The following is an 8,629-nucleotide window of genomic DNA, read 5'->3' on the forward strand; positions in this document are numbered from 1 at the left end:
TCCTGGTTAGCTCAATTGGTAGAGCGACCGCCCCGGAAAGGCGTTGGTCCCGGGTTCGATCCCCGGACCAGGACGAATTTGTCGGCAACTAAGAGGCTTTATTTCTGAGAAATCCGTATGGATTTCCTTGTGGCTTCGTGCTACAAATGGGTGGCTGTCTATTTTCCCTTTCTTAACCCTTCCGCCACCTTGCGGAATTCCGCAGAACTGATTTGCAATACTTTATGTATGTTCGTGCGTGCGTTTGTATGTGTGCGTGTATATATGTGCAAGCAAAATTGAAGGTTTCCGGGGGGGGGGGGTTGAACCGCCCCCCTCCCCCCCCCCATTTGGCTACACCCCTGCCACACATGGTGGCACTAATCAAATCTTTCGCATTTCTGAGAAGTACCGCTCTTGTTTATAAAAACACAGTACGCGATAAAGTTTGACACATTACTGACCGTGAGACACCTCGCTAAATGTAAACGTGTGGTGCTCTCATACCATGGATACAGTTGACCAAAACCGGAGTCTATGGCACTTCAGAGAGAAAAATTAACGAAACTTGTAGCGCACAAAAAAAGACACGGACAAAGAAAGTGACAACAGGACGATGCGCTACGGAATTCTTATGGAATAGAGGTGATACGTATACTATATGATGACCGGTTGTGCGCTGGCGCTGAGATTCCTGACAGGGCCGACAACGCTAAATAGAACCCAGTAATAACTAGTGGACAGGAGCTGATTGATTAAAGCGCTTGAAATGCTACACATTGACTTGTGCAGAGCCATGCCACTGCGTTTTGTTTAAGAATACAAATTATTTTCCCGTTGTGTCAATAGATGCTGTGTTCCACTCTTGCGATTTCCACCCCCTCAATAATCTCGCGGGTTGTCGTCTTATTGTAGCTAGTGCGATAACGATACAATTATCAAGTGAATGTGTACAACCACAACTCCTGCAATGCTGATTCGCCTGCAACAATTCGAGAACTGTTAAAATGTCGATGAAGTCTGTTATTTAGGCACCTGTCGGTTTGTTCGATATAGTTCTTTCCGCAAGACAATGGGAAAGAGTAGACAACACATTTCTGACAAGAAACGAAAGGGTTTCGATGTTTCGTGACAGATGAAAAGCGGACCGATTTATAGCTTGCCTTACAAAGCTTCGAAAGTTTATTAGGTGCGGAAGAAACCACCCCTATGTTCGCCTTGCTGGCTGTCTTCTAGAGACGGTGGGTTATGTCATGCATGTAAGGGATAAGAGAAAGGTTTTGCTGACTTATGTTGTGATCACTGGTGCCATCTGAAGATTTATACATGTTTCGTTTGACTGTCCTTAGAAGTCCTTCCTATACTGAAATGATGACATGCTATGGGTAGCTTGCTGTAATCAAGCGATTTATATGGGTGACAAAACAAGTCTTACAGGCGTGCAAACAGGATTTGCTTAAAGAATTTCTTGGGGTGAATTTGGTGATACCTCGTCTAACGAGTTTAGAGTGCCCTGATGAGAAAGGCAGTATAAAGGCTTGCGAATACATGGAAGATTATGAACGTTGCGAACAAAAACAGCCGAACAAATTCATATATGAAACACCTCCCCCCTCGCCAACACGCTGGTGCGCATCCGAGGCCTCTCGGCGCAACGCGCGGCGTTCCTGCAGGGATATTCCGGAATGACGAAGTTGCGTGAATTTATTGGAAAACGCGTGGCTAGCACGCAGTCCCCCATCTATTCTGACGCAACGCGCCAGTTTCTGATGCTGACGCACGGCACGTGTTCTTGTGTAAACATGACAAAACAAATATACGCAAGAAAATGAAGCTGGACTGTTTACCTTCGACCAGATTTCACCACTTGAAGCTCGAATGGTATTATGGTATACCACTAATAAACAATTTCGGTCTGCGGCTTCAAGGAAACACTGTTGCACGTTTAATGTTCCTACGGACTTGTTAGCTGGAATGTTCCATAATTGCTCTGTGCTTGTCAAGAACTCTACATATTCTACGTAAAGTATGTGCACCTGCTATACATCATCGTTCACCATTCCACCATTTTCAAAGAGCGGCTATCCAAGAACCTTTGTTCGGAAAGCAATTCGATTCCAAGGCACGTGCACCTGCTATACATCGTAGTTCATCATTCCACCGTTTTCAAAGAGCGGCTATCCAAGAACCTTTGTTCGGAAAGCAATTCAATTACAAAGCACGTGCATGCACCTGCTATACATCGTAGTTCATCATTTCACCATTTTCAAAATGCGCGGCTATCCAAGAACCTTTGTTCGGAAAGCAATTCAATTCCAAAGCACATGCACCTGCTATACATCGTAGTTCATCATTCCACCATTTTCAAAGAGCGGCTATCCAAGTACCTTTGTTCGGAAAGCAATTCAATTCCGAAGCACATGCACCCGCTATACATCATCACTAATCATTCCACCATTTTCAAAGAGCGGCTATCCCAGAACCTTTATTCTGAAAGCAATTCAATTCCAAAGCGCATGCACCTGCTATACATTATCGTTCATCATTCCACCATTTTCAAAGAGCGGCTATTCAGGAAAATTTGTTTGGAAAGCAATTCAATTACAAAGCACGTGCATGCACCTGCTATACATCGTAGTTCATCATTTCACCATTTTCAAAGAGCTCGGCTATCCAAGAACCTTTGTTCGAAAAGCAATACAATTCCAAAGCACTTGCACCTGCTATACATCGTAGTTCATCATTCCACCATTTTCAAAGAGCGGCTATTCAGGAAAATTTGTTTGGAAAGCAATTCAATTACAAAGCACGTGCATGCACCTGCTATACATCGTAGTTCATCATTTCACCATTTTCAAAATGCGCGGCTATCCAAGAACCTTTGTTCGGAAAGCAATTCAATTCCAAAGCACATGCACCTGCTATACATCGTAGTTCATCATTCCACCATTTTCAAAGAGTGGCTATCCAAGTACCTTTGTTCGGAAAGCAATTCAATTCCAAAGTACATGCACTTGCTATACATCATCGCTCATCATTCCACCATTTTCAAAGAGCGGCTATCCCAGAACATTTATTCGGAAAGCAATTCAATTCCAAAGCACATGCACCTGCTCTACATCATCGCTCATCATTCCACCATTTTCAAAGAGCGGCTATCCCAGAACCTTTATTCGGAAAGCAATTCAATTCCAAAGCACATGCACCTGCTATACATTATCGTTCATCATTCCACCATTTTCAAAGAGCGGCTATTCAAGAAAATTTGTTTGGAAAGCAATTCAATTACAAAGCACGTGCATGCACCTGCTATATACATCGTAGTTCATCATTTCACCATTTTCAAAATGCGCGGCTATCCAAGAACCTTTGTTCGGAAAGCAATTCAATTCCAAAGCACATGCACCTGCTATACATCGTAGTTCATCATTCCACCATTTTCAAAGAGTGGCTATCCAAGTACCTTTGTTCGGAAAGCAATTCAATTCCAAAGTACATGCACTTGCTATACATCATCGCTCATCATTCCACCATTTTCAAAGAGCGGCTATCCCAGAACATTTATTCGGAAAGCAATTCAATTCCAAAGCACATGCACCTGCTCTACATCATCGCTCATCATTCCACCATTTTCAAAGAGCGGCTATCCCAGAACCTTTATTCGGAAAGCAATTCAATTCCAAAGCACATGCACCTGCTATACATTATCGTTCATCATTCCACCATTTTCAAAGAGCGGCTATTCAAGAAAATTTGTTTGGAAAGCAATTCAATTACAAAGCACGTGCATGCACCTGCTATATACATCGTAGTTCATCATTTCACCATTTTCAAAGAGCTCGGCTATCCAAGAACCTTTGTTCGGAAAGCAATTCAATTCCAAAGCACATGCACCTGCTATACATCGTAGTTCATCATTCCACCATTTTCAAAGAGCGGCTATCCAGGAACCTTTATTCGGAAAGCAATTCAATTACAAAGCACAGCGACGCACGCCGAGAAATTCAGCGTCGGGGCCCCTCAATCAACACCACAGAAATGACTCACTCTCTCTTCCCATACGCCCGAGATGCCAGCGAAATCTTCGCCCGTATCCTCAGAAAAGAAGTCATCTGAGTGGCTCACAGAAATAGAGAAAGAGAGAGAATCAAAGAAAGAGAAAAAGGAAGAGGATGAAAGCAGGCATAGCATAGCCACGTATAGTAAGAGTAAGGAAGTGCGAAAGGGAAGTGAGGTGGAGAGTAGGTAGAGGAGAGAGGGAAAAGCTTAGCATAGTACATCAAGGGGTGGGAAAGGGAAGTGAAGGACGAGGGAAACGAGCGAGAGAGTAAAGTGTGAAATATAGCACAGCCATATATAGTGTAGAATAACAAGGGGTGGGAAAGGAACTGAGGGTGAGGAGGATGGGAGGCGAACGCCACCAGCTTCGCTCTTTCCTTAGTCTTCGCATCACTAGTGCGAAAAAAAAAATTTCTTACGAGGCGGCGGGTTCGAACCGGCGTACCCACGATCCGAAAGCGAGCTTCCTAACCACTCGGCTATCTAGGCACTTTTTTTGTTCTTTGATGCATGGGAAGGTTTCCTGTAATTATTGTAAACCACGCACTACATAATCTAGCCGAGTAGAATACTCGGCTATCTAGGCAAGCTAGCAGAGCATAGCATAGACTTGTATAGTGTAGTATAGCAAGGTGGCAGGAAAAGGAAGTGAGGGTGAGGAGGAGAGAAAGGGGGAGAGTAAAGCATAGTATGAATAGTAAGAGAGAAATAGAGAGAAAGAGAAAGTAAGATAGAGACAGATGTAAAGGAGGAAAAATGGTTAGAAAGAAAAAAATGAAGCGATAGAGAGAGAGGGAGAGAGAAAGAAGGGCAGGAAGGACAAAGATATATAGGAATAGCGAGAAAGACAACGAAATACATAGAGACAGAAAGAACAAATAGAAATGAACAGACAAAAAATACAGAAAATAAGGTGACTGTGGCGTAATTTTCTGCATTGAGCGAAACGTTACAAATTCAATGACGTATCCGCACACACATATGTTGAAGAGTCGCACGTGTGTTATATAACCAGTTGTTTACAGTTGCGTAACGATGCTACACTTGTCCGTTACGATGGAGAACGCAAGCACGTTTCACGAACCCGTATGCATGTGTGGAGGGGTTCTTGAGAGTTCTCAGGTAGATGGCGGCGAGAGAAATGTCTTTGTTATTGTAACTGATTTGCGCAATCGCAGACCTCGCCGATTCCGGTGCCTGTCTGTGTGTGTTCTGTGTCTGGCGGCCGGCTAAGTGGAATGCGCGCCTGACGTTGAAGTTGCGCATCGCCTTGTTCTTACATGTGCCCAGGCCTCCGCACCTGCAATGAAGCCGCTTGCTGTGGACGACACAGTGGGCTCATCGCTCCAGGTTTCAGAAAGTGCTAACACGCCCATTTCTGTGAGCAGAGCCTCTTTTTCGAGGTCGTGCACGTGCGCGTGCACAAACTGTACGTTGAGAGCGGCGACCCCGTGGTGATTGTCGTGGCTGTGGCATCGAATGAAGGTGGTAGCCCGGTCCAAGACAATGTTTATAGTCGGATACCACTTTAGAAGTCAGCGGCATTTCCTCCTCAAAGGCGGATGAACACAAGCCTGCACCAATGGGTGCGCACTCGAGACTGACGTCATGAGCGAGACGGCCAGTGGCTCCGCCTTCACCTACATCGGCGCGTGCATGAGCGGGACTATTTCTTAGGTCGCGGAGGCGATCGGCTGCCGCGCTTCGGTCGTCTGGGTGGGGCCTCTCCTGACTTCTTAAGTTGTATCCGACTATAGAGGCCATGTTTACTAGTCCGGTCATGTCGTCGACAGACTGACTGTCGATAGAGCCGCGGCGACATGGAACCTGAAGTCACCTTTTGCGTTATCCATGGAAAGTGCTATGTAGACCAACTTCAGCGGTTGGCGCTTATCGTATCTGTAGACTACCTGGGCGTATGTGGCCCTTTGAGACTTATATATAATCATGGCGTTTGCTTGCGCAAGCTAGGGGAAACTGTGTCATCTTACAGGAGATATTTTTCTGGCGTATATACCGTGGTTGTGGTGGTTCGCATTATCACGGGCACCCATTTCAAATTTTTTGAGGGGTGTGCGGTAGTGATGTGCTTCTTCCTGGCTGGAACGACAATGCCTACCGTGGACGTTGGAAATTCAAGCTACAGGTAGTCGCACGAGATTGCCGTGTTTATCACGCTCGATGTAATAAGGTGCCCGTGTTTCCAATAACGAGGCCGTCGCTTACGTCCATGTTTGGCCGTGATCATGTGCAGCTTCACGTCGCTTGCGTTCATCTTGGCCACCTTGGTCAGGGCATCCCTGTGTACCTTCTCGGTCTTATAGCCAGTCATGTTATCGCATGCGGGATGACATAACATGTTGTCCGCAGCGTCGAGGCAACGTGCGTTATACGGTTCCGGTGATATATAAAATGGCCCGATGTACTAGAAATGAAATCACGCAGCATCCCGTAATATAGCTAGCCACGTGACATGTCCCCACTAAAAACCAAGCAGCTCGTCACGTGACTAAAATCACAGCATCACGTTAATCACGTACTATACACGTACTACACGGTGGTAATCACGTGACATGTTTAGCCAAGTCTCGTGACATGTCTAATCACGTGACATGTCTAACCGGCCCTCAATGGTCGTTTTTTTGTCATAATATCGCAATTATTTATTTTCTGGGGCGTTTTATAAGCGTCAGTACTACGGTAAATAGTTATCTTCAATCACAAAAACTCTTACACTATTAGTCAACCACTTTTTTAGACCCCTTCAAGATACCGATCATCGGAATAGAGCGTATTATTGCGCGTGTATTTATACATGACTATCCGACATTTTTGTGGTATATTAACCCTTTGTTGCATGCTGTCCACTACAGTGGACAAATTTCTGGAATTTTTGGAGCAGCTGCGGTGCCTCGTAGATGCGCACCTGCGTATGGGTAGCTACAGTAGACAAAAGGGGTTTTCATTCGCCGCATTAGATGGCGCCAGGATACCGCGGGTTTTAAGGTCCCTATATAGAGGGACTTTAGCGGGTTTTTCTGCACACTTGCTCAAAATGGTAGCCTCCTGCTCCGGCGCGTAAGTCACGTACTTCTTTATTTTCCTATACCTGAGATGAAATAGGATTTGATATGTGTTATTGTATGCACGCGATAGAAGAAGCATTCGCAGTCACGAGCGATAAATATTGTGGCTTAGTGAAGTGAAGATAATTTTTCAGAACAAATTTTGCAATATGTCCACTGTAGTGGACACCATGCATGGTGGGAACCATCCCCGCTCACGTGCGGGTTTTGTATGTCATGTGGCTCTTCCTTTTTGTAGATTCATATTCGTGGTTGCTGATGTTTCTATTATTGCGATAGCAATTATATGAGCACTGTCGGCTCATTTTTGCCATCGCCGTCGCCGTCATGCCCCGGATATGTATATGTATGTATATACATAAAAAAGGCACAAAGAAAAATAAAGCAGAAGAAAAAAATCTGAAGTACCCGACCGTGGATTCGAACTAGCAACCCCCGGCCTCGCTCCTCATCGCGCTGCGTTAGACAACTCAACCACACGCAATGGACGCGCCGGCGCAGCGAGCTACTCGAAAGAAACCACTGACTGGTTCTGAAATCGACGAATTTTTGTACCTTCCTTTGTCGAAGGATCACGTGAACGCACTGCTCGACGAAGACGTGCCATAGGGCAGTGAAGACGACCACCTTGAAAGTGAAGGTGACAGCGGTGATGAAGTAGAATAAGATAGATGGAGTGACATCGTTGATAGCAGCGACACTGACGATAATGCCGTGGACACCGACAGCGATGCCCAGGGTTGGGGTTCAAACTTCTCGCAAGTTTTTTCAATTTGTCATGTGCACATTTCTGGCAACTCTCGTGGTACCGCGTCTAACGTCTGGTGTTCATGCATAAATTTGTTCGGGCAAGGAATCTCGACGGCTGAAAAGACTCGCCACTTTCACTAATCGAAGCTGGTGTTCATGTTGTCCACTGTAGTGGACATTCTGTATCTTATGAAATAAACTTTTGACTTCAACAAGACTTTTTTCTCAGCTTTTTCTGAATGCACTATAATAGAAAATTAAAAGTAAGCGGTGTTTACATGCTTAGATTTTTGTCATGCAACAAAAGGGTTAACTTCGTTTGTGTCTATAATGCCACTGTCCTGTTTGCATAGGCGTGCGCAGGGTTCCATCAGGGGGGGGGGGGAAGGTTCATCGCAGCGCCCCCACACTAAGTCAATGTATGGGGCAGATTTCACCCCCCCCCCTCTTATGTGACTAGAAGAGTCAATGTACGGAGCTGATTTTACGCCCTCCCTCATGGGTGATTAGGGGGGGCGCCCCCCCCTTGCCCCCCCCCCCCCCTGTGCACACGCATATGCCTGTTTGATTTAGACGAAAAAAAGGAGCGTTTTATGGACGAAGTATTCCGATTCCTTTTCAGTGCAGCACACTCTGTGCAATAAGAGAAGCGCCATTCCAATCACGGGTATTTTTGTGCCAGTAATTAGACTAGTTGGTTAGCTCAGTGTGCTGTTTTTGTTTGTACATGAGATTTATTTGGCGCAAGGAAAGCA

At 45.3% G+C, this 8,629-nt stretch overlaps 1 non-coding gene across 1 annotated transcript; it reads left to right on the top strand.

The window, feature by feature from the left end:
- On the top strand, positions 1-74 carry Trnas-gga (transfer RNA serine (anticodon GGA)). Its single transcript has one exon. It is a non-coding gene; the product is annotated as a tRNA-Ser (tRNA).
- The last annotated feature ends 8,555 nt before the right edge of the window (positions 75-8,629 follow it).

The sequence above is a fragment of the Rhipicephalus sanguineus genome, unplaced genomic scaffold, assembly GCF_013339695.2.
Source record: "Rhipicephalus sanguineus isolate Rsan-2018 unplaced genomic scaffold, BIME_Rsan_1.4 Seq5401, whole genome shotgun sequence".
Classification (NCBI taxonomy): Eukaryota; Metazoa; Arthropoda; class Arachnida; order Ixodida; family Ixodidae; genus Rhipicephalus; species Rhipicephalus sanguineus.